At 35.3% G+C, this 27011-nt stretch overlaps 1 pseudogene; it reads left to right on the top strand.

Moving 5' to 3' along the window:
* The first annotated feature begins 14160 nt into the window (after positions 1-14160).
* On the top strand, positions 14161-14902 carry LOC107539594 (large ribosomal subunit protein uL30 pseudogene; annotated as a pseudogene).
* Positions 14903-27011: the final 12109 nt, after the last annotated feature.

Below are 27011 nucleotides of genomic sequence, written 5' to 3'. Positions count from 1 at the left end.
AGCTTGGGGAGCAGGAAGACCAGTTAGGAGGATCTTGAAATGATTTAGGTAAAAAGCAATGGTAGCTATAGAGATAGATAAAGGGCCAGTTGGACATAATTTAAACATTAGGCCAACAGGATTTGCATATGGATTGGATATAGAGGATCAATAAAGTAGACCAAGACTGCAAACGGGAAGGTATTCATTTTGCAAAATAAAGCAAAGGTGCTTCTCCCAGAAGAATGGTGCTAAGTAGGCCAAAGCAACAAATTTCAACAGTGGTTACCAAGAAAAAATAGAAAAATAGAAGAGGCCAGTTATCATTACTGCAGCTCAGGATTAGGGACAGATCATGAATGGGACCCATTTGTTGCTGATATCCAGGGTTTTTACTACAATTTTAAAAATTACTCCTGCTCAAGACCTGGATGGATTCTATCATCTGGGACAGGGTGAACTTCTACTCATCAAAAGGCCTTGTTAAGAAAACAAAAGGCAAATCACAGTCTGGGAACATATTTGCAATACATATATCTAACTGGATTATTATTCAGAATATATAATGAAATCTCACAACTAAACAAACAACTTACAAAACAATCAGTTTTAAAAAATAGTAAAAGACTAGAAGAGATAATTCACAACAAAATGCAGGAATGGCCAATAAACACATTAAAAGGTACTCAAGATTATAAGTAACAAGGGACCTATTAATGAAAATCTCAATGAGATACCATTTCATACTCATTCAATTGGCTAATATTGAAAAGATTGACAATTAGAAGTATTACACCCAACTATATGTTCTTTGTTTCTCTCCAAGCTAATATGAATATTTCTGCTTCATATAAAAAAACAAAACAAAAGATTTTCTTATTGTTGATGATCCTATTTAAAAGCAATTGGATGCCATGAAAGGACAGTTAGACATTAAGATATTTTAGTATTAATATTATCTAAATATTGGTGGTGAATGAAAATTTTAAAACAAGCCATGTGAACATTTGAGTGCTTTATCCTGAGATGAGTATCTGAAAATCAAGACTGTGCATATCCCCAGGAGCAGGTTAAAAAGAGGGCACAGAATCATGAAAGCAGCAGAAAGCAGTCTGAAGAAGACAAGAATCTAGCCAATCAATGGTTGCCAGAAACTATCCTGGCAATCATTTCCTCTGAATGAGTTTGGATCTACAAAGATGATTTTTTTCTCATGGAAAATAAAATATCCTCCTGTAACTCACCCCCACTTCTACCCAAAGGCACATCAGTAAGCTACCTAATGTTCAGGAACAAAGTGCATAGGCACCTACCATATATTTATAAATGTGGAATGGACCAGAGAAATTATAAAAGGCTACATTGTCTTTCCCAGTCTCTTTTCTTCTTTCATATAACACTGGGAAGACCCTAAGTTCTGGTAAGAAAATGTGAAAAACATTCCATTGACTACAAATTCCAGTCAAGTTCAATAATTTATATTACTGTTTCTCTGTACAGCTTCACAATATTTAAAAGCTTCTGCTATATAGAAAAATCTCTAGTGGTGTGTCCATGTGGAAAGACATCCAAAAGTTTAACAGGAAATGTATACATTATTAAAACATCAGTTATGGTGCAGTAGAGATCTGTAGAACTAACACCCTGTAGTTTACCTAAAAGCATATGATAACAACAAGGTGTCCCCAATGAAGGCTGGAAGCAAAACTGTCATCCCTGGGAATTTCCTCTGATTTAATCCATGAAAACTTCAATATTTCCTGAAATAATGCATGTTTTTAAGAAACTTAGATTTTGCCCGGCCAGGCATGGCTCAGTGGTTGAGCATCGACCTAGGATCCAGGCGATCGGGGTTCGATTTCCGGTCAGGGCACATGCCCGGGTTGCAGGCTGCTGCCAATCAATGACTCTCTCATCATTGATGTTTCTATCTCTCTCTCTCCCTCTCCTTTCCTCTCTCTGAAATCAATAAAGATATATTTTTTTAAAAAAACAAAAATCAAAAAACAATAAGAAACTTAGACTTTTTTTTTTAAGATCTTAAAAATTGGAAAAGAGAATCAAAGCAAACTTATGTGTATCTGCAGTTAGGAAGGGGAGCATGACAAAGGGTAACAGAGTTGAAATATACAGTGATCATAATTTATTGCAGTTAAATTATGTTTGTAAATTTATTTAAAAAACACACACACATATGCTTGCATCTTTGAAGAGTCCCATGAAAATGAGAAATCCTGATGAAAAATTATCATGATAAACCTTCAATGGATATTTTCTGATTTTCTTTTGTGGAATACTTAATATATCACTTCTTGCCTCAAGCATAAAATTCTTGAAAGAAATAGGGAACTATACAGTGCATGAAGTTGCTTAAGGCATTTATTCATATTCTAAAAATAAGCTAAAAGGGGCATGCACAAATATATGTCATGCTAAGTTAAGAGGAAACTTTTTTTTTTAATTTGGCAAATAAATTAAGGGTATTTTAGATTGGGTCTTCATTGCCGCTGTGAATTAACCAAAACAACATATGTTTAATGATGAGTAAACAACAGATTGCATTACATTTATAAGCAATGACAAAACCTAAATCTTGCATCTTCTATTTACTGGCAATAATTATGCTTTAGGTAAACTTCATAAGCTGTGATATTAATATTGATCAAAAATGTGTCTCTTAGTCATTTATTTGAAAGTAGTTGAAAAGAAAGCATTTATCCTTTTTAGAATAATATATATATTTATTGACTCTAAATCTCTCTCCCAAATAAAAGTTAGAGGAATAATCTCTATTTTGGACATTTAAATTCTGTTAACATACATTGCATACTTATAAAGTGGCAAACATGAGAAAAATAATCTTTATATGTTGATTATTCATTATTTTAGCAATTTTAACATCTAAAGACTATAATGCAATAAGATGTTTACCAATGGAGAGCATATTGCCTATCCTTTTAGATCAGGGATGGGAAACATCTGGCCCATAGGCCACATAAGGTCGCAAAATCATTTGGTCTGACCCTGCCAAGGCAACCACAGGCAGGACTCTAAATTCAATAAATCTGGGAACTTTTTTCATAGCTAATTTTTAAGTTGATAATTTTGTATGGCCTGTGAATGATGTTATAAATATCCAAATAGCCATTGGCAGAAAAAGGTTCCCACCCCCATTTCAGATGATGAGAAAATCTAAACAATAAACACAGATTTAGGTCCTTGGTAGATGTATTGTATTCTGGACCCTCTTTTAGGTCTTTGTTTCTCCAAAGTAAGGAGATCAACATGGCTTAACTGCTCACCAAATGATATGCTTCTCTTTTCATAGTTGAGAGTTGTCACTAGGCAGTGCTCACCAACTGGGGACCATATTTTGCAGCCTTCTTACAGCTGGATGGGTCTTTCTGAACAATTCTCTAAAGAAACTATGATCGTAAATGAGATGTGTAACTTCTAGGGGAAAATGGTTAAGTGGAAATATCTGACTCCTCTTTTCCCCCAAGGGCCAGCTGGATTCAGGGGAATCCAAAGCTTTAACAGAGATCCGAAGGCAAAGATTCTGTGTCCTTGTGTCATCAACTAGAATAAAGCCACTAATGAATCTCAAACATGTGCATTGGTCTATTACCCAAAGGATATTTTTTTTTAACTATAAGTTAATGAAAAGTGATGTTAATTTGTGACAGCAGCTAGAATTACTTAAACTAAGTAGTTAACTGGACTAGATAAAGTCTAAAGTTCCATTCTCACTCGAAGAAAAGACATTGGTTTTCAGTAAAACTAATTTAATAGTATATGTTTATAATAATGTTTTCAGTGATCCCTTTATACAAGCATTTTGCAGACAAGTTTATTTGTTAAAAGCCCTTCTCCTGATGTATGCTCTTGATTCAATGAGAGGACCTATTTTTTTCAGAAATTGTCTGCCTCTTAATCACATATCAAAGGGAGTTTTGCTTTTATACATAACTGATATATACATTTTCTAGAGCTAATAACAAACATTTTGTAAACATTTTCCTAAATTCCTAAAGCAATGTTATTAATAGGCACTTATTTCTATAACCATTTTGTTGATAAATGAACTAAATAAAACTCAGGGTTTAAGAAAGTTGCTCAAGGACACACCTAGTAAGAGGTAGAGCTGAAAGTCAAATCCCGATCTATATGACTTCTTATATTAATTTTTCATTGCTACTATAACAAATTGCCACAAATTTAGTGAATTAAAATAGCACAAATTTGTGTTACAGTTTTGTAAGTTAAAAGTCCTACATGGGTCTCACTGTCTAAAATCATTGGAGGCTGTAAGAGAGCACCTGTTACCTTGCCCTTTTCAGCTTATAGAGACTGCCTATATTTCTTGGCTCATGGCCTCTTTCCTTCATCTTCAAAGCCAGCAACATTGCATTTCTGACTTTTCTTCAATAGTCACATCCCCCTCTAACTCCACTATTCTGCCTTTCTCTTTCACTTGTAAGAACCCTTATGATTGTATTGGGCTCACCAGGAGGACAATCCAGGGTGATCTCCCTATTTTATTTCCAGCTAGTTAGCGGCCTTCATTCCATCTGCAAATGTAATTCCCCTTTTCCATGTAACAACATATTCCTAGGTTGTGAATGAGATTAACAACTGGACATTTTGGGGAGTGGAGCATTATTCTGCCTGGCGCACTTCTCAAACCATACTCAACATTACACAGAGTGTTTCATGACCTAGACCATATGTGGTAATGGTGACACTAATGAAATGACCTCAAGGAATTTTCAAGGTAAGCTACTGGAAAATATAGTCACTTCCTGATTGTAAGTTATCTTTAGATAGATTTTAGCCATTGTCAGCATTGTCTTCTGTTGGAAACGTTGTATACATAAACCAAATACTTTTATTTTCTCCTTACAGGTATAAGAAATAGGAGGAGGAAAAGATGCTCATATCGTTATCCACAGCAGGTAGATTATAGTGCAATTTTCAGTCTCAATAAAGTGTTATTTCTAAAGAAAGAATCGTTAGGGCTTTATTTTTCTCATGTTCTTTTCTAGAGCATTCATGTAGGTACTCTCCTACCAAGTAGTTCAAGTAAACATAAACATAACCAGTAGGCAGACCTGTATAAATAAAAACAGAAAAGTCCGTATCATAGAAAAATGTGCACAAAGGGAGTATAATTTTTTATGGTGCTGCGATGCGAGAGTAGAGGGATGGGACTTGTGACAATATAGTGAGCTATCAAAAAAGAATAAAGATGTTTTAATAAAGGAAAATATAATTTGAGTAGCTCTGCTTTAATTTTACATTACCTATAAATGTAAGAAGATTTTAGGTTTTAAAAATCAAATTGTCAAATGAAGCATAATAGAAGATTGAGAGCTGAATATTTAAAAATCATTCAGCTAATTCAAATTCCTAAGTATTGTGTATATGTTCATTGTACATGCTCAATGATTGCTGTAAGTGTAATTAAGTATTATGGGCATTTTGAATTCAGGGAAGAGCAATTATTGCCATGTAAACTACAAGTAAACTTGGAACTAGTTCTCTGTTGGTATGTTAAATGAGAACCTGCAATGTAAACAAGCACACTTAGGTTAATTCACTACATGACCTTGACTCACCACATAATTTCTCTGTCCTCTGTTTCCTATGGGTAAATGTAGGAATCTGGCCTTCAGTGATTTTCAGACATTAGCATGCTTCGGAATCACCAAGAGAGCTTGTTAGAAATTGGATTGTTGATCCCTAGCCCAGGGTTTCTAATTCAGCAGGTCTGGAATGGGACTCAGAAATCCACATTTCAAATGAGTTCTCAGGTGATGCTGGTTCTGTGGACTACACTTTGAAATCCTGTGAATAAATTAATGATAGTTCTTTGAGCACTTGGTAAAGAGTCACTATATGTGCATCCCCCTCCTCACTCTTTCATTCCGTTCTTTCCTCCTCGAAGTGATTTTAGTGGCCTTTCATACCTTGCTAAGAATCAGTGGACTATATGGTCATTTCAGCCCAGTAATTCTTTAATCTATGTCCTTAATGAAATTGTATGTAAAAATATGTTAGAAGGAAAGGAAGAAAGAGAAATGCCATTTGCACTGAGCTGTTACCTGTGTCTTGAACTATGATAGGTAGAAGAAAAATGTAAGAATTATAAAGATCCTGCTGTGATAAAGTTAAATAATATATGACTAAATGCCATAAGAAGAACAAATGTAATGTTGGTAGAAAATAAATAGAAGAAACCAGATCTTAGAGTAATTGAAAGAGCTAGTTCATTGTCTTTAAAAAATAAAGTATGTGACAAGCAAGGGTTATGTGCTGAACTCTAGAAGCTGCAAAATGAAACTGTAAATGAGCTGAATAAATAGAGCATCTTAGAAACAACTTATTGCACTGTGTAAATGGCAATAATCAACAGGACAGGAACACTGCAAATGACACAGTTAGAAACCCCACAAAGCCTCATCCTGTTTTCAAAAGATGTGGTCTCTATGGCAGCTCCTAGACAATGGTGCATCTGCAGCGCATCAGCCCTGTGAGGGGAGAGTCACCATGGAGCACATAATGGACCGCAGAGTCCTAGAATTTGTGACTGCCTTGCAGTCTGTAAGGCAACTAGTGTTGTAGAGAGAACCAGCAACCCTGAGCGTCTACAATGTGTAAGGGTCAGAAATATCAAAATACATTTCCAATGAATGAGTCAAGTATGAGAAAAACTACTGTATTCTTTGAATGGCAAAATTCTTGGGTTTTCGCCCTATTAGGCAATAAGGAAATAATGACAACATTTGAAACAAGATGAGCTCAATATGATAATGCAGCCGTAATGAATTTTACAAGACTGTGAATTCTGAGGATTGCCATGGCAGCTTCTCATAAGTGCATTTCTGTGGTTGCCAAGTAATTCCAGCAGCAAAATACCTTGCTGAGGAAGCAGGCCAAGGCAAATGAAGGCATGTGAACTTCACTTCTAAATTACAAGTTTGAAAACTTTATTTGGGTAGGCCCTGGAAAGAAAGGACTATGCTGCATTTCTCAAGCAGTTTGCCAGGCACTTCAAGACCACTGAGCATTCTCTACAACTTCCCCCAAGCACATCTGCCTCTCTGCCTACAAAAGTTATGTGAAAAACATGATTCTTCTCAAATTTAGAATTCTCTGGATAAAAGAGGTTTAAATGTCCAAAAGGGGGGAAAAAGAAATGGTTCCATGAAAATCAAGTGGAAAAAAAATGAAAATTTTCTATTTTTTTATAATTGTCTACAGTTATCTAATTATTATCTATGTGTAAATAATTAATGTAATGCTTAAAATGTCAAGAGAGGACTCACTTGACAAAATTGAATGATTGGAAATAAACATACAAGGGCTTGACTTAAATCAAAAGGAAGACACTCAGTCTCATTTATTTTCTTCCAATATTCTCATGATAAAAGACTTGTGAATGGAGCACACCATGAAAGTTGACTTAAATCCTCCTGTAAAAGACAAAGAAGACCTAATGTGCCCCACAAAATTTATAATCATAGTAGAATAATATAAACAATTTTAATGGTTAACTTCTTTTGCGATTCTCTTTAAAATCTCCCTTGCTTGTTTCTGGAATTTAACAAGGGTCAAACCCAAGCACAGGAAAACAGATTCATATTTTCCACACTAGACATCTTATTGATGTCCACAAGCCACTTGCAAGAGGCATCTCTCTATGCCCCTGACCTTGTTGCTACTGTCCTCTGGTAACATGCCTATTCCCCACCAAAAGATGAATGAGTGTATGTTGCATACACATGGGGACAGACACTGCATATTGGACATAATAGCTGGTAGTTTTCCAGCAGATAGCAATGAATTGTTTTATTCTTACAAATCCAATATACTATTATAATTTTCTCACAGAGGGGATTAAAGTGCCTTTGGGAAGTAGGGATTGATTTAATTTAACAAAGTTTCCATAGAGGTTAAAGGTAGCTTTTTTTTCCTCCCTCAGATATTCTCCAAATAGAAAAACCTTTGGTTGCTAACCAAAGTGTTGTGTCATTGTGTAGAATATTTAGTGCAATAAATTATTATGCAGCATTTAACATTTCAGGAATTCCTTTAATAATCAAAATCCAAGCAAGTTTCCAACTATTAAAGACATGTCAATATGCTTTAAGATTAATATTTTTACATTATTTAAATATTTGTAAAAGTTGCCATAGTTTGCCCAGTTGCAAATAAAAATGTATATGCTAGTTTCCCAATTCATAACACATCCAATTCAGACTAAAGTTCACTAGGTTGCATTCACAAATATACCTCCTGATGGATATATGCAGTAGCTGGATATATGAAGGTGTAAGTCTGAGAAAAACTGCACCCATAAGGAAAGTGACCAAAATGATTTTATTTTGAAAAATGTACTTTAATGAGCCTTCAATCTCTCCACACCCTGGTATGAAATTGGATGGGAAAGTAGTTCAAACTACAATAATTCAAAAATCAGAAACCAGTTAGATTGATAAATGAAAAAGAAAGAAACCATTCAATAGGAATTACTTTTTCAATTGAATTCAGAATGGACAGCCTGGCAAAATTACAGAAGCCGTTTAAAACAAGAAGCTACAAGATCAGGTAGATAATGAAAAAAGAAACTGGGAAATCTAGATGAGCTTCTCCACCAGAGAGAGTTGTATGCTGTCCAATGGAAACCCTAATTGTGACCCATAAGGCACCGAAGTACACACACAGCTAGTGTTTCAAGGGGATTATATTTGCTGTGTTTTTGTACACTTCTCAAATACCCTGATTTTCCTCTCTTTGCAATTAAAATGGAGAACTAACCTGCAAACGTCTGAAATTGTTATGTTATTGTCGATTGTCTATGATCTCATTTTTGAAAAGAGGCAATTTTTACAATGTTTCTGTGATATTTAAATGGTTAAATTTAGAATTCTTACTCTGTAATAACACCAATCACCCAGTATATGTAAAATATATCTGTGTGGCTTTGGGAAGTTATTTTACTTCTCTGGCTACAAATCCCTTATCAATAAAATGCGATATTATTTGTTTCTGAAAGGTAGCCTGGATTAATGTATTAAAATTGACCCAATGGGCCAAGAGCTTTGGATGAGAGCATGTCTAACAATGAAATATTCAGTGTGATGTGTTTGGTATCTGAGTTTTCCTATTTTTAATATTGTTGTTGACAAGAAACTCCAACCAGGAAGACTGTCTTTCTATTGCCAGTCTCTGTCTTTTATGGCAAGTTAAGAAAAGGCTTAAAAAAAATGAAATATGATTTAATTTCTAAATGTCTTTTATTTTACTCATCTAAAGGTGACTTCTTTTCTTCAGCAATTTTTTCTTCCAAGTATATGTTATGGGAATTGGGAACTCTCTATTACATATTGATAACGAATTTTATGAGTTCTGATAGAATAAAATACAGATACTGTAAAGTAAGTGACAAAGTCTGAAGACAGTGGAGGTGTGCCTCAGGATGACTTAGTCCCCTGAGAAAGGCACCTGTCTGCTGGGTGACGCAGAGCAGCAAGGCGGCTCTTCCTCTTGTGCCTTCAAAGCACATCGCAAGCTACCAGCACAGAAGCTGCATCCGGACAACACGCCTGATCTACCCGGCCCACCATCAGGTCTGAAAAATGTTGTATTAGTTGCAAACATTGAATAAGTTGAGTATTTCAAATACATTCTGGCTTTTTCGCTTATTGTTATTCTTTGATAAAGAATGAGGAGGAGAGAGAGAGGCTTTCCGGCGCATTTGCAAAACGTTCTATTTGTAAATGGGCCGCAAGGGCCGAGGCCACTTAGCTGCTGCTGATCCTGCTGCCGCCTTTCTCCCGCCCAGTCGGCTCCGGTTGGCATCGGTGCCTATAGCTCCTGTTAAAATCATCATGCAGAGATTAATGGAAAGATTAATAAGACAGAAAGCATAAATAAAGCTAATTTTGATTAACTTGCTTTTACTTTATAATCTTCTGTTTCCTTATCTTAAAAGTGTGATATCAGTCTCAAAGGGTATTATGAGGATTAACTGAAAACATGTTTCTGGAAATAACATAATAAAACCTCAATAAATGTGTATTACTAATATTTATTACTAAGATATAAGGACAAAGAAGTAAACGGTTTCATTGATACTAGGAGTATATGTCGCTCCCTCAGCCATGCAGATAAATCAAGATATCTTTACACACATCATAAAACAGCAAGCTAAATGGGCATCCAAATCAGTTATGTAAGATAAACATTCTTAAAATAACATTTCTTGGTAATCTGAAATAAAACAAAAACTCTTGGATTTATATTTAATTTTAGTATAAGTCAAATCAAGATGATATTGGGGAAAAAATTCTGTAATAGCCGATATTCTTATGAACTACAACAATGTCTTTCCAAATCCCAAAAATACCTCTTACATATCTTCCCTCTGTATCAGCCTCTTTTGTATCAGAAACATGGACAGAAGCATAGCAAGTATTGCAAGTTTTAATTACTGGAAAAGGTATAGAACGCCTTGGAACAGGACTGTCATTTTGAGATAACCTAGTGCAGGTGCATCTGAGGAAACTGAGGTTAACAAAGGTAAAGTAATTGATTTGAGGTATCATAGGTTATTCATAAAAGACCAGAGACTTTAATCTAGAAGTGTTAACTCTCATTTCAGTGTTTCCCCAAAATAGTATGCTACTTCTACCCATATTTAATTATAAATATATATGCAGTTCTTCAACTAAAGATTTAATCATATACGCTATTAAAAATTATCCTTCTAAATAAAATTCAATAGATATAAGTATTCTTAAGAGTATTACAAAAATAAGCTGCTTATTCCAGCAATTATTACAGAATATTATTGCAGCCAGGATGACTGAGAGAAAGTAAGTTGAGAATGTTTACGTCATACTGAGAGCCAAAGGGGGAGGACATGATTTGTTCATCTTTTCCCTTCCAGTTCCTAAAATTGTCTTATTTCCAAATGGATACATTTGAGAGCATTAGAGAGAGAAAAAAATAAATTAAAATATAAGCTTCAGATTAGAAAATATATTTGCAAAACATCTGATAAAGAATGTGTACACAAAATAAACAAAGAAACCTCAAAACTCAACAATAAAATAAATAATCCAATTATTAAAATGTAGACAAAATCTATATAGCTACTCCACCCAAGAAGATATACAAATGTAAAGAGTTTATGAAAAGATGCTCATCATTACTCATTAGAGAAATTCAAATTAAAACAATAATGTGATATTACTACAAATCTATTAGTATAGATAAAAATAAAATTAAAAATTGACAAAACAATTTGCTGGAAAAAATGTAGAGCAACTGGAACTCTTGTCCATAGGTTCTTTGGCAGGTTATTAAAAAACTCAACATACTTTCCCATATGATCGAGCAACCCTACTCCTAAAATATTTACCTAACTTATTTGAAAAGTTAGGTTCACACACAAACTGGCATACCAATGTTTATACAGACCTTATTTATTTTCTCCAACAACTAAAAGTAATCAGGATGTACTTTCAGACAGACACACTGTGGCACACAGTTTAGATTGTGTGGAGATATTGTAAATGGAGAAGAAACTATGTAAAAGGGATGAGTGATGCCCTAATAATAAACCTCTTCTCCACGAATAGGCATAGAGTCAATCTGGTGAGAAATCATTACAAGAAGTAAAAAGACTGAGGGCATATCTGAAGTTATATGATATGTTAAAAAAAACAAGAATCCCAGACAAAGTACATAAATATCCATTTTAAAAGCCTGAAATTACCTTAGTGCAACACATATTCTATGTCCTAGACTGGCAAAAAGCTTCTTATTCATGACAGTTCAGTTAGCATTACATACTAGAAAGTCTGAGAATTACACCTGGAAAATCTGTTCCAGCACCATCTCTACTACTAAGCTGATGAGATGACGCTGAACCTCCCCAATTTCAGTTACTTCATTTCTAAGATTGAAATGATTATAGCTACTTTACAGAACCAAATTAAATAATGTGTATAAAGTACTATGAATAGTAAAATCTTATATAAATGCTATTTTCTTTAATTTCTATTATAAACCACCCATGATCCTGCATTTGCAGGCAAATGATAAAAGTAAAAGATCAGTTTAGGAAATGTAATATATTAATCAAAATACCTGAAATTGGGTTGATTTGGGCATCTGTGAACTGGTTTAAAGTTTCACAAGTAAAAAGATACAGGGGTCTAATGTTACAGTTCTACACATGAAAAATACACGTGAAAAAAATGTCTGAAATATTTGATTTCAGGAGAAGTATAAAAATATGAGATCAATAGAGACTCTGTGTTCTCAGCTCTGTAACTATGCCTCTAGCTTGTATTAAAATATCCTTCCAATTTTTTTCTACCAATTTGTATCAAATGTGTTAATAAATAAATCTCTGTAAATCGTAAAATACTTAACTATAATCAGTCCTCACTCTGCATGGTAGTGTGGAGCCATAATAATTACCATGCAGTTTTCAATCTTAATAATTGTTCTGCGACCTTTAAAAATGTTTCTCAAAACTTTAAAAATTCTCTTACTGTCAGTTATAAGTATGCAAGAAATTTTTTAAAAATACAACTAATATTTAATACTCTGCATTTTAAAACATTAGAGACATTGATGTTCAAGTGTTTTATTTCTTTGTCAATAACTTATCAACAGTAGTTCAGACAGCACTTACTTCCTCATCATATATGATACACAGGAAGAAGAACACCTTTCATCTCTCTTGGCACGTTGTCACACTCCTTTCTAAATTTGGCCAGTGATAGCATTTGATCCTTTGTCCTTTCAGTCATGTGAAATATCACCAAGTGTTCCTCTGGTGTGAATGGCTTTCTCCAGTGTCACTTCCTCTGGGGCTTTTCTCTCCGACTGCTTCCCTCCTCTATGTCACCCTCAGTCTGCCTCCTCTCAGTTCCATTGGTGGCGTCTAGAGTCTGTCCAACAGCAGCCACGTCAACATCGCCACAGTCAGCTCGTCCTGTGACTCCACTTCCACTGGTTTAAATTTTACTTGTTAACACTTAATTTCTTTGCTGCACCTTCAGCTTTGTTGGCCAATTTTCTCTTTCAATGACACATTTTTGTAAAATGTCACATGGATTTATCAGTGGGACAAGGAGCCAATACAGCCACATGTTTAGTATCTGTGCACGAACTGAGTGGCATGTATGTAGTGACCCGTCTCCAAAGGGCTTTGCGAGAAGAAATGTGACAGGACTGAGCATGACACAACAGATCTGTTATTTATGTAATGACCTGCGCGTGAGGTCATAGCAGCCAAGTTTGTGCTTTCCACAGTTACCCGCAGTTAATGTTAGAGCCTGGTAACTGACATTTGAACTGTGCTGCTGGGGAAATAGTGTTATTTAACTAATCTGTGGCAGCTAAAATATAGGTCGATAATAGCCATGCAAAGCTGGGACTCTTTGTATATGGATAAGGAATTATAAATAAATCAAATTTCAGTTTACATATGTGTGTGTGTGTATACACATATATATGTATATATACACTTTATGATAAAACTGTTTTTGTTTCTCAGAATACACACATATCTTTTTTTAATCATTCAAGAAATATTAAGTGGTTGTAATATACCTACTAGGAGGATAATAGAAAGAAAACTAGTCTCTGCCCTGACAGTACTTACATTAGGAGGAAACAGGCAATAAATAAGGTAAATAAGTTATGAAAACTTAAAGATAATAAAAAGGAGAAAGTAAGGCTGGGAAATGTAACAGTGTCAGGGAGGTGACAACAATTTTAAGTAGTGATCAGGGATGATTTCCTGAAAACCCAATTATGTAGTAAAGACCTACAGGAAATGAGGGAGCGCGGCCTGGGTAGTCTGTGGAGGGAGCTGCTGCAGAGGGGCCGGCGAGCACGGGGCGCTGAGTGGGGAGCACCCCGTTATGTTTAGAGGCACAGACAGGAAGCCAGTGCAGCTGACTCAATGAGAGGGGAGGTGGAAGAGGTGTTGGGGAGCTAGATCGTGCAGACCCGCGTGTATCTTATCTACGGCTTGTTTTTACCCTGACCGAGACTACAAGTCGTGGCAAGGCTTGGGCAGAAGAGTGACATGCACTCACTTATATTTTGATAGTATCACTGTGACTTATTTTTAACATATTCCCGGCTGGAACCATGAAGGGTGCAGAAGAGAAGAAAAAGGTTCCTGTTGCACCAGGAACCCTCAAGAAGAAGCCAAGGAATTTCAGAGAGCTGAAGATCAAGCGCCTAAGAAAGAAGTTTGCCCAAAAGATGCTTCGAAAGGCAAGGAGGAAGCTCACCTATGAAAAAGCTAAGCACTAGCACAAGGAATATAGGCAGATGCACAGGGCTGAGATTCGAATGGCTAGGATGGCGAGAAAAGCTGTCAACTTCTATGTACCTGGGGAACCCAAACTGGCATTTGTCATCAGGATCAGAGGTATCAGTGGTGTGAGCCCAAAGGTCCAAAAGATGCTGCAACTTCTTCACCTTCCCAAAATCTTCAACGACACCTTTGTTAAGCCCAACAAGGCTTTGATTAACATGCTGAGGATTGTGGAACCCTATGTTGCATGGGGGTAGCCAAACCTGAAGTCAGTAAATGAATTGATCTACAAGCATGAGTATGGCAAAATCAACAAAAAACGAATTGCCCTGACAGATAACATTGATTACTCGATCTCTTGGTAAATATGGCATCATCTGCATGGAGGATCTGATTCCTGAGCTCTACACTATTGGAAAGCGCTTCAAAGAAGCAAACAACTTCGTGTGGCCCTTCAAATTATCTTCTCCACGAGGTGGCATGAAAAAAAAGACCACCCGTTTTGTAGAAGGTGGAGATGCTGGTAACTGGGAAGACCAGATAAACAGGCTTCTTAGGAGAATGAACTAAGGTATCTACCATGGTTATTTCTGTAATCTGGTCAGTTAATAAACGGTGAGTGCTTTAAAATTGAGAGGAAAAAATGGACAGAAGAGTGGTCAGGGCAGAAGCAGAGAGGTATCTAAGATTCTATTGTGATAATTCAGGAAATAAATTATGGGGCCATAGATTAGCATGGGGTCTTAGTTGAATTCTGTATATATTTCAAAATCAGAGACATAGCAGTTTTTCAGTATCACAGAGGTGCCTGAGCAGTCCTCTAGAGTTAATTAAAAGGCAATTTGAGATAGTAATTGCTGGGAAGGAGAGGTAGAGCTCAAACACTAACCTTCTGGAAATAAATATATAACCAACCATGACTGCTCTTCTGCAACATAGTGAGCCTATATTTTCCCTGACACCCACCCCCCCAAAAAAATAGTTTGAGGATAAAGTTAGAACAAGAAGAAAAAACATATTTGACCAGAACGTCTCAAGGTTAATTTTAGGGGTCTCTTCATCCCTGCATGGGTTGTCATTTTCAGTTCAAAAATATCCAAAGGCAGGAAAAGAATTCTAAGACACAGATAAGAGCCAGCATGATAGCCTCCAGGGAGACCTAACCTACCTTTCAGAATAAAAGGCAAAGCCATGAAGCCTCAGGGATTTTCCTTCAAACAACTTTCTTCTCAACAACTTGAAGCCATAACAGCTTAATGCAAAAGCAAAAGCTTATGCTCTCAAGAGCCCCCTCCTAGAGATACACTTAAACATAAGAAGTTGCATCTCCATCTCTCAAATAATTCTGGTATCCAGAGGAAAATCTTCTCAACTTTTGAGTATTTGCATTTTCAACATGGACTACAGAATGTAACTGTATTTCAAGTACTCATATAGGAGATGATTTACATGTTTATTTGCACATAGATCTTGAGTTGTTTGTAAATAATATACATCTAACAAATTACAAATGCTCTAATATGATATCTTTGTTTAGCCAAATCCTTTACTAGCTATTGTAGCTATTATACTGTGAGTATCCTTTATTTTCACTTCCTAATACCTCCTCCCTTATTACACAGTCCTTTACAGCTAGCGCTGCATGTTCATTTTAACACGTTCTGTCTTCTAAAATAAACAAATGAATACTGATTTTGGTCAACCCCAGGTGACTCATCTTTTGTAATTTGTCATGCTAGATTTCATCAGCCACTTCATACTGGCTTCGTGGAAAAGCACAACAAAATCCAATTGATTCAATGCCAAACAATTTATCATAACATGACACATTTTAAATGATGAAGTTCCAGGAGAGACAGAGTAAAAGGCATTGCAGAGTAAAAACTCTCACGAGAAAAAGAAAAATAAACACTTTCTTTTGGTTATTCAGTGTTCAGTAGCATATTGCTAGACATGATCATCATTTGGTAAGAAACAATATTATTTAAGAGTAACTTCCTTGCCCTGCTGGCATGACTCAGCAGTTGAGCATCCACCTAGGATCCAGGAACCAACAGCGGTTGGTTCAATTCCTGGTCAGGGCACATGCCTGAGTTTTGGGCTCAATCCCCAGCAGGGGTGTACAAGAGGCAGCCCATCAATGACTCTCATCACTGATGTTTCTATCTCTCTCTCCCTCTCTCTTCCTCTCTGAAATCAATAAAAATATATATATTTTTAAAAAAACAGTAACCTTCTTGACTAAATAAATATATAGTTCATTATATATATAATTCATTTCTTGCAGATTCAAAGTTGGTTAGCTTAGTTTAAGACCAACTCATCAAGTATAGCACTTTCCAGTGTTATCAAGTTTACCTTGATTATCCAAAGATTCAATTCCAACCATTTAGCACCTGCTAATTATGAGAGATTCAAGTTCTAAGTTTTTCTGAATAAAATTTCAGAGTGCTTCCAAGACCAGCACATCATCAAGAAAAGTAGCTAGACTCATTATCTAAGAATTGATTGCAATGTCAAATGAATCATTATTTTGACTGGTTTTCACTGAACCATGCTTTTTCTTTGGCAGGCTTCCAGCAGAAAGTTTTTTTAGATAGTATCCAATGAACTTTCTGTAAAGCCCACTTATGGCTAACATGATATTAAGTATAAAATTTACAACTTACCATGATGGGGTAGAGTTAAATTTCATTCTTTCAACACATCACAGTTACTAATAATGGACTGTGCTAAGTCTATGATTTCATTTTATTTTCATATCCATCCTAGGAATACAACTATATCTTTATTTCAATTATGGGAAAACTAAAAATACTGATTTGGGGGATTCAAGCAGACCAAACCTAACCTGAGAGTTATGAGGACTCACAATGTAAGAATTAATTATAATTAAGTGTAATGAATGTTAATAATGGGGGTGTGGATAGAAAGGGGAATTGGCCAACCTCAGAGTATCAAGAATAATTCCAAGAGATAAGGGATTTTATAGTAAGAGTTAAACCAAGGCTAGAGGTTACCAGTTAAAAGTAACGAGGAGGATGAGAAGGAAGACGTGGCAAAGGCTTCAGCACGCACCAGGCACTAGATGTGGAAGCGCGTGTGTAACTGAAAGTTCAGTATGTTCGAAGGCAAATTTAATGACATAAAAGAAAGGTGAATCTCAAGAAAAAGGCATTGCCAAATTGTGTTCTCTGTGATAAGGAGTTTGGATGTTATGCTAAGGGTAGTTGTTAGGCATTGAAACATTTTAATCACAATAGTTTTGCATTTTAGAAGGTTGCTCTGGCTCCAAATGGGAAAGGATTAGAAGATGGATGGCCTTGAATTCACAGAAACTTAATAGAAAATCACTGCCATAATTTATTTAGTTAAAATTAAATTTTAACCTGAAATGGGAGGGTAAGAATAAACAATAAAGGTAGAGAAAACATGTTAATTTCTATATGAAATTCATAAATACTAAGAGAATAGTACATAAAAATGATAGCACCCAACCAATTTGGATTTATCCAAGAAACTCAGATGATTGGTTAGAAAAAAGAAAACATAAATATGATTCACCACCTTAAAAAAATAAAATGAAAACTGTTTTATAATCTCAAGCTTACTACCAAGTCATTATTTTTTAAAAGGCCCTGAGTAAGTAAAGAAGGGACATTTCTTAGTCTTGTAAACAAATATCTATATAATCAAACAAACTAGAAAAACCTGAGCTAACTGTACCCTAAATATAGAAACTTTCCCGTTAATGTCAGGAATAAGAAATGCCAACTGTACTGTTGATAGTTTAACTAACCTACTGCCTTGGCGTCCATTGTGTGTGGCCGAGTGGCCTGGATGGGCCTCTAATTGATACTAGCTCCTCCCTGTCCGTGTCCCCCCCCCCCCCAGATAACGTCCCACAGAGTCACAAATAAGTGTGAATTCCTGGTCGGACTCCCTAACAGGCCCTCCCAAGCAGTCTTCCCTACCCTGTCCCTAGGCCTTCTCCTTTGTACCCCTTAGATATGACCTCCCCACAAAGATTACCAAAAACCTGCTCTTTTGGTTTGAATTGACCAGCCTGGCCTTAACCCAGGAACCCCAAAGCACCTCAAGTGAGGACCTAATAAAGGCGCGTGGCCCGGGTCCCGCCAGTGCGGCCGTGGCCGGCGCCCCGCCTTCACGCGTCCCATGCACTTCCTAGGCTGCCGCCTGCTTCCTCCAGGGCACGCGAGTGATACATTTTCTATGCCACCTTCACTGTTGGCCTTTTCATTGAACTGGGCTCCCCATCTGATGCTTCAGGGCTCTACCTAACAAATGTTCATTTTTAAAAGTCACAATATATACCAAAATTATTTAATTTTGTAGTTTCAGACAATAGTGTAAGACCGAAAAACGAATTTAGAAGCATAGGCATTAGAAAAAAGGAAATACAACTTCCTTTTTTTGTTTTGCAGATTATATGACCATTCACATAGAAATTCAAAACAATCTATACATTTAAAAAAATAATAATTGAGTTTAATAATTTCGCTGAATGTTGGCCCTGGCCGGATACCTCAGCTGGTTAGAGCATTGTCCTGATAAGCCAAGATTGCAGGTTTGATCTCGGGTCAGGGCACATACAAGAAGCAACCAATGAATGCATAAATAAGTCAAACAACAAATAAATGTTTTTCTCTCCCTTCCCCTCTCTCGCTAAATCAATCTAAAAAATAAAATTAAATAAATAATTTGGCTACTGTCAATAATTTTTTTTAAATGTCAGAGGAAAGAAAAAATAAGTTGGCTGAATGTGTGATTAATATACAATAATCAATTGACTCTGATAACCTCATCCTTTAGAATTAGTGCTTCCCCCAAAGTTTATTTTGTTCCACAGTGAAATAGGTTCTGAATTAAGTCTCCACTCCTTTAAGTATATACACATCTGAACATCATTTTTAAATCACAAAGTTTAACACAACTCTCAAGCTGAAATCTCTCTCTCTCTCACATATACACATGCTCACACACCCACTCACGCACCCATGCACATATACAAACTCAGTTAAGACTTAATAGGGATATTTTAGGGAATATAAATTTTATACTTCAGAAAAGATAAATGAAATTATTGAGAAATTCTGTGGAGGAGTACAAGTAAGCTAAGCAATGAGGATTCACATAGGTGATTAACATTATTTGATGAATAATATTTTAATGCACTTTGATAAGTTATAATTTCTCTTGACTATATAAAAGCTCTATATAATTGAAAAAATATTTTTGAAATTAAGGGAACGAGGCGCAATTGAGATAACCAGTTATCGTATGGAGATTATAAACTTGTCCTTGTTATTAGTGTCACAAACATATGCAAGGAAGGTTAACAATATTTCCAAAATGGAAATGAGCATAATACAGGGAGCACAAATAATTGGGCATATTTAATGCTTGAATAAAGACAAGTAACACTGGTTACAATCTTGAGGAAGAAGGATAAGTAGGAAATCTATTTTAAAGAGCCACATGCTGCTATAGTTTCAACATATGCTTTGCATTTATAGGGCACACAGGTGATTAGGGAACTCAGTGTTTTAATCAAGAAAGCCCTCTGGATATGTATGACAGAATGAGTTTCTGGTTCGGGGTAAGAAGCAGAATTACATTATTTTAAAATAACAGTGGTAATTTTAATCAAGATTTTTTCACTTAAATTTGTGAGCTAAGTGAATAACTGATTACATAATTATCAAAAAAGTAATCTTGTGAGATGGTGATGCCCAAATTTCTGTGTCTAAAACTAATCACTTAAGTTTATACTCCAACAGATGCACATATATTAATTAAAGGGGGGCATATATTTTCTTTAAAACTCTTACCAGTAGAATTTAGTAATGCAAATATGCTGCTGTTGCATAATTGACCTGAAAATAATATTTGAATTTTTTAAAGAATTGTTTAAGTCTTAAAGGCATGCAAATAGTTCAACATTATTTCAACATCTAGCTAATCAAGTATTTGTTTAAAATTTCTTCTTTTCCTCCAATAATCAAAGTTTATGGGGAATCCACTATGTTTCAAGCACTGTCCTGGGCTTTGGAGAAACATTAGTGAACAAATCACATATAAGATTTCCTTTCCTCATTGGAGTTTCAATTATAGTGGAGGAAAACAAATAATATACAATATAAAATTAAAATATATAATAGGATAACTATGAAGAAAACTGAGGAAAACAGAGCATGAAAGAAGTATGTTAGCTCAGTGTGAAAGGGGTCTGGAATTTGGCCAGGCATCCAGGGATGTACAGTGGAACTGGTGTGTACAGATCCCAGATCCTGCAGTCCTGTAGGACCCACCTAATCCTGATCCTTGTCTCTTTGCCCCACTTCCCAGCTTCAGGAGCCACCAGGATAGCTTGCCCAAATCATGAGTCCTGCAGTCACACATATGCAGACATTCCCACTGTTGCCTCATCTCTCAATACCACGATTCTTCTTAGGCTTCCTTAGGAATGAGGGAAGGTCTTCAGCATGCCCAGCACAGACAGAGAGCCTCAATATTCCTAGTGCTCTGGGCCAGCTTAACTGACCACTGACTGCCTGAAAAAACTGTGTATCATAGACTGTAAGTATGTGGGAATTTACATACCACGAGGTAAACCTCGATTAGTGAGAAATACAAGATTATAACAGACTATATAAATTGCTTGCTCTTCCTTTCCCTGAAAGTTGGTTCCAAGAAGCAGTGGAAATGGCTTGAGTGACCCATGAAATAGTGATATTTCTTGTGAGGCCATCATCAGCTCAGTAGGATCAGCTTACCAGCTTATAGTACTAACTTGTTCCCTGCTCTTACATAATCTTACCTAAGCTTCGTCTCAAGCTCTGTTTGCTAGGAAACTCAGAGATATTGGTTAACTCCTGGTGCATAACTAATTTCCACAACATTTAGTAAATGTAAACAATAACCACTTGTTATTTTATGAGTCCGTGGGATGCCAGGGTATTTGTAGTGACCCCTGGCGAGACCTGGCAGATCTCAACCAGATTCTCTCCTGTCTGTGGTTGGGGGGCTGGAGGCCTCCATTAGGTTAGCTTCAGCTGGGAGGGTTTTCCTCAATTGCATGGGGTCTTCCATTCTCCCGGCCCAGGCTTGTGTTCTTGGCGGTGGCCGGGCTCCAACAGTGTCAGCACAAGTGTACAAGGTCTCTTAAGACCTGCGCTTAGGATGGGAGCCTATCCCTCCTACGGCAGGCCATCTCCCAAAGTCAAAGGTCATCCCAGAATCAGAGGGAGAAAAACTTCTGATCCCTGTCACTGAGGAAGCAGCTGCAAAGTCATATTGCAAGGAACATTGTCAGAGGGAGGGAAAAAATCGTGGCCATTTTTGCAATCAATCTATTACGCTAGAATAAAACCAGAAGGCCTCACTAAAAAGCTGACATTTGAGCAAAATATAAAGGAGGAAAAAGCTATGAAGTTACCTTAGGAAAGATCATTCCAGTCATGGATTACATCAGAGCAAAGTCTCAAAGCAGGAGCATGCTTGGATTATAAAAAGAAAAACAGGAGGTGACTGCAGTTATAGCAGAGTGAGCAAGGCAGAGGGTCCTAGGATGTATGTATGCCATTGAAGTCTTGAGGTCTGGAGGAAAAGTGATTGAATAATTTCAAAGTTTAAAGCACTAACTTCATGACATAAAAATCACTTTGACCCTCTGGCTCTCAATTCCTCATCTCTAAATTGAAAGAGTAAAGTCATGTGCTTCAAACTGTTTTAAGCAGCTGAGATATTTTTTCCAGTGAAATATTTTATGGAATTGCTACATATAAAAAATAAACCCAGAACTGATCTGTTTGAGCGATAGAGGGGCCATGACCAACCTCTCACTTATCCCCCTTTATAGCGGTGAAGAGGCTCTGTCTTAAAAATATTTTTAAATAACTACAATAGATGATTAAAATTCTGTCCATATCTTTGGTTCTATAGGTAATAAAGTTCTCCATACAATGCCTATCATGTCAGAAATTGAGAAATTAACTGGCCATCATTCCTAGACCTTCCCTCAACAAGTACTGTACCCTGTCACAAAAGTCAGTCTTGGAAGATATTTATTTTTGCTACTACATTAAAAAAAATCCTAACCACATATTTAAATTATGCATATTATGCTTACTTCAGAATTTCTCCTGATCACTGTTTTGCAAATTAATTCAAGGCAATATTTTCTAGAACATTTTCTGAGACTCAAAAAACATTATTAGTTTCTGTTTATTTATGATTCCTATGATGCCTAAAAGGAAGAAAGAATATTACTAATAGGAAAACCTCATTTATAATGTAATTTTATAGTTTAATACATTTTATAATAGGTTCATGATTCTGATGTAGGTGTGGGATAAGCTAAGAATTTATTGTTGGCCCAGTGGCAAAATTACACAAACACACGGAAAGACATTGCTTAATTATATCCATTCAGTTGAGGGGAGAACACATAGGGAGGGTGGGATTTTCTTAGTTTTATATCTGACCACTGGATTCCATTCTTTCCAAAAGCCAACAAAAGTATGAATAAATATTAATAAAGTATATACAACATTTTAAAGCCTTTAATCCAGGAATTTTCCACTCTGAGAACACCTTGGACTATGTCTGTTAATCTTCTACAGTATTTAAAGTTTCACCGTATCTATTTGTGTAATGTCACATGTTTAAATCATATAGAGAAAACATGGTAAGAGCATGTGTTCTATAATCAAGCACTTGATTGTAAGTATGATCTTTCAGCTGCTCAGTTAAGAGCCATACAGTATAAACTAGTGTTAGACATGATATTTTATAAGGGAAATCAATCTTTGCTTAAAATGAGTAATTCTCATTGGCATTTTTATTAATCTTAATTAAATAGTTTTTATTTGGTTATGATATTTAAAATAAACTTTAATAGATATGCAGCAATTTAAAAGCTTGTCATTATAATCTTTTCAATGATACAATTTTTTTCTGCTCTTTTTGATCCATGTTGCCTAATTTTAAGTTCTCATTGCTTAAATTATTTGTCTTGATAGGTACTTTTTTCTTTTCTACTGATCCAGAAATACTGCTTTTCATTTTGAAAGCCATTTACACAATATAGCTATTGTAAATAGTGCCACAAATATAAAGTTAGAAAATGTCAAAGACCATTTCTTTCAGTCCCTAGTAACAATTCGTGACATTTTAGAAAATTCTTGCCAGCAGAATATTGAAGATAAATAATTTCCTTTATTTTTCTGCAGAAATGCACACAATAAACCTTTGATCTAAAGTGGCATTTGGTAACCTGAATGTGAAATTAACTGTAGCATTCGCCCTGAATTATATTTTACAGTCATCTAGAACCTTTCATCTCAGACTCGAAAAGTGTAACTATATTAATTCTGTAATTCTTACAAGACTCCTATAGCTAGGTACCTAATTACTTTCTTTCCTTTTTTATTGATGAAGAAAGCAAGGCATTTAAATTATCCTAAAGTCATGCCAAAAGTTAAATTTAACTATAAAAATGAGAGTTGTGTTTGAATTTGTAGCTTTCTACTACAAAGTTACAATTTTTCTTCAAAACAGATTGGTAGGTTTTTGTGTGTTTTTTTTCAAAATTTATTTTTTTCTAAAAGATAGTAGAACACATGGAAACATTTCTTCTTTGGTAAATCAACCAAAAATAAAACTCATATCTAAAATTATCTTAAGATTTTCCAACATTTGGATTATAAATAGCTATACTGAAGAAACTCTGAATATTTACTTGCAAGGAATGGATGTGTGGAAGCTCATAGGAAGGCAGAATCTCAGGGTGTGTATATATTAGCAATGTAAACTCCATTTTCATTATGGACATAATAATGTTCTATTAAATATGAAATTATTTAGTGCAGTCAAAAAGTGATGGAGGCAAAAGAGCCTAAAAGTTGAAGATTTTGCTGGTCATGTTGCTGTGAAAAATGGCTATAGTGATATATGCCATTGAAAGTTATAGTTATAACAAGAACAGTTTTCCCATTACAACTATAGGCACAGATTTATCTGAACTTTTTATGATCACATTTCATTAGCAATTCACCCGAGGAGCCATTTTTCCTCTCCCAGCCTATGTCAAAGCCAACATGCTCTTGTAGCACCATGTCATTCTCATGGTAGTTAGCAAGCTGTAGGTTTGCATTTCTTTGCAGAACTGTATAATTATCTGTCTCTTTGCTGGCCTGCATGGGGGGGGGGGGGGGAGAATCACCATTCCCTGTACTTAGCACCATCTCTTTCACATAGTATGTATGAAAGTATTAATAAAGTAAAACATTTGGAGTGTGATATCTGACTGAATTATGCTTCAGTTAAAGATATGTTTTACATTATGTATAAGGATATATTATAGTTATGGTAAAATATCTCACTCCATTTACTCATATAACATAAAGGGGTGATAAGTGTAGTAATGCTTCAAGCATTTTGTGGCCGTAAGATGACTTTTAGAAAATGAGCCAAATAATATATCTAGAATAATGTTAGTTTATAAATGTAACTGAATCTGATTTTACCATACCGCTATTGAAATAAAGTATTATAAATTAAATTAATTTAGTGGATCCCTTGAATAAACCCCAAATATGTTGGGTGAAAAAGTTTTATTCCCAGGTCCCTGTTAAGCCTTTTGAAACACCACTTTATTAAGTTCCTTTTAAATCTTTAGTGTTCTATTATTAGATTCAGGTCAGTGAATGGATTCCCAGAATGAAATTCAATAGACCAATTTAGTACATTCTTTAGAGCTGCCCAGAATTTCTCAGACTCTAGAAACTTTATTATTTAAATAAACATCATTTTGGGGATCAACTAAATTTTAAAACAGACAGGAATATTATGTTGTGTTACCTAACTTAAAATAGTTTATGCTGCATTAACCTGCCGAAAGTAAATAAGTTTTTAAAAGCTTGATGCAAAAAAACAAACAAAAACACATTACATAGTACTGCACCAGAGAACAAAATACTTAAACATGGTATACATGGTTTCAATTATAACTGTAACTTGATAACAATAAATTTGCTGTTTAAGAATATTTTTTTAAATATCAGCACCTCTCTGTGCAAGTGTGCCAATGAGTAGATGTCCCTGAGAGCATGGCGCACCTCAACAAAGGTAAGGTAGAATCAGTGGATCAATTGTTTAATATTGCATTTATGACTCACAGGGGGCCCCAGCCGAGGCAGGCGCGCCTTTCACTGCGCTGTCATCAGGTCTGTGCTGCAGGATTGCTCTCAGGCTCGCACAACACGTATAATCCTCCCAGCACCTGACTCAGTTTCTAATCTCTGTATTGGATGTATGAAAGTTATTTTTATTTGTGATATAATTTACTAAAATAACAAATTTATATGCAAATGATAAACATCTCAATGCTTATTCATCATGGCATTTAATTTCTGGAGTTTAATTAAAAGGTGTAAGGCCTGAGTTTATGGTTTAGCAACTCATGCTAACTTCAGTTTCATAAGACAGATAGGCAGTAGAATATGTTTTGCTTAATATAGACCTATTTGAAATATAAATTTTCTCCGTTTATTTTAGACACATTGGAATGAATGCTGCTGATAAAGCCATATGAAATCATAGACATGCACATGACTAGATTTTCTCTTTTCTGATTTTTTTGTCATTTTCAAATATTGCTACTGAGTGCATTTTTATACTTAATCAGGATAAATGCAAAAGAAAAAAAAAAAGAGCTTGACATAATATCCTGCCAGTAAAATTAGTAAAACCTGGAAAGCAATTTCCATTTTAGTATGTGGATCAGGAAATAAGATGCAATATTAGTTCATTTTCACTATGGCAAAAGAAAGTGTAATTTTCGGTACTCTCCTAACTTCTATTATCCACATGGGAGCAGTTATTATCTGCATAATGTACTGAGGCATTTGCAATTAGGCTTACTGCTCAGATTAGTCTCCCTTGGTTTCAAGTCACTTTCACTTGAAACGATAAAATTAAATTAGTAGTCTTACCCAGGTCAGTGTGAAATTTTCCCCCGATGGGTTTTGCAAGCTATTGTTGCTCTGTTAGTTTTCATATCATAACATTGGATGGATTTGGAATACAGATATTTTTGCCCCATTTTTAGGAGTTTTTAATAAAAAAAAGGGCAAAGTAATTTTGTTTAATCCAATTTCTCCCATTTAGCTATTGTACAAGAATTTAAAATAGTAAGAGAATGCTTTGCTTTGGAGTTAATCATATATTTTCTTTTGGTGTTTCAAGCTATGTAATGAGGTTTGTATTAAAAATTTAAATATATTAGCATGATAAAATAACACTGAGTCCCAATTATAAAACAAATTGCATTTTTTCTTTGAAACAGGAGGTAGAGTTAGTATATGAAATTATGTCTAGGGAAGAAATAATGTCTTCTTGCTGCCTTTCACTTTCTCTTTCTTTACATTCTTTTATTGCCCTTCTCTTCAGCATATATTTATCAAATATAATGAGTTGTGTTTTTTATTTGTTTCTCTTGTTGTTTTTGTTGTTGTTTATTTTGTTCTCAGAGTGTAGAAAATTCAGAGAGAAATTTTCAAAAAAAGGAAAATAGCTAGTGCAGACACCTAAATAGTAGTATTTATATTCAATTTATACTTGTTTATAACTGATAAAAGAGGAGAGTCAAATGAGG

Source organism: Miniopterus natalensis, chromosome 3 (assembly GCF_054644295.1).
Source record: "Miniopterus natalensis isolate mMinNat1 chromosome 3, mMinNat1.hap1, whole genome shotgun sequence".
Lineage (NCBI taxonomy): Eukaryota > Metazoa > Chordata > Mammalia > Chiroptera > Miniopteridae > Miniopterus > Miniopterus natalensis.
The sequence above is the reverse complement of the archived record's forward strand: the minus strand, read 5'-3'. Positions and strand labels throughout refer to the sequence as shown.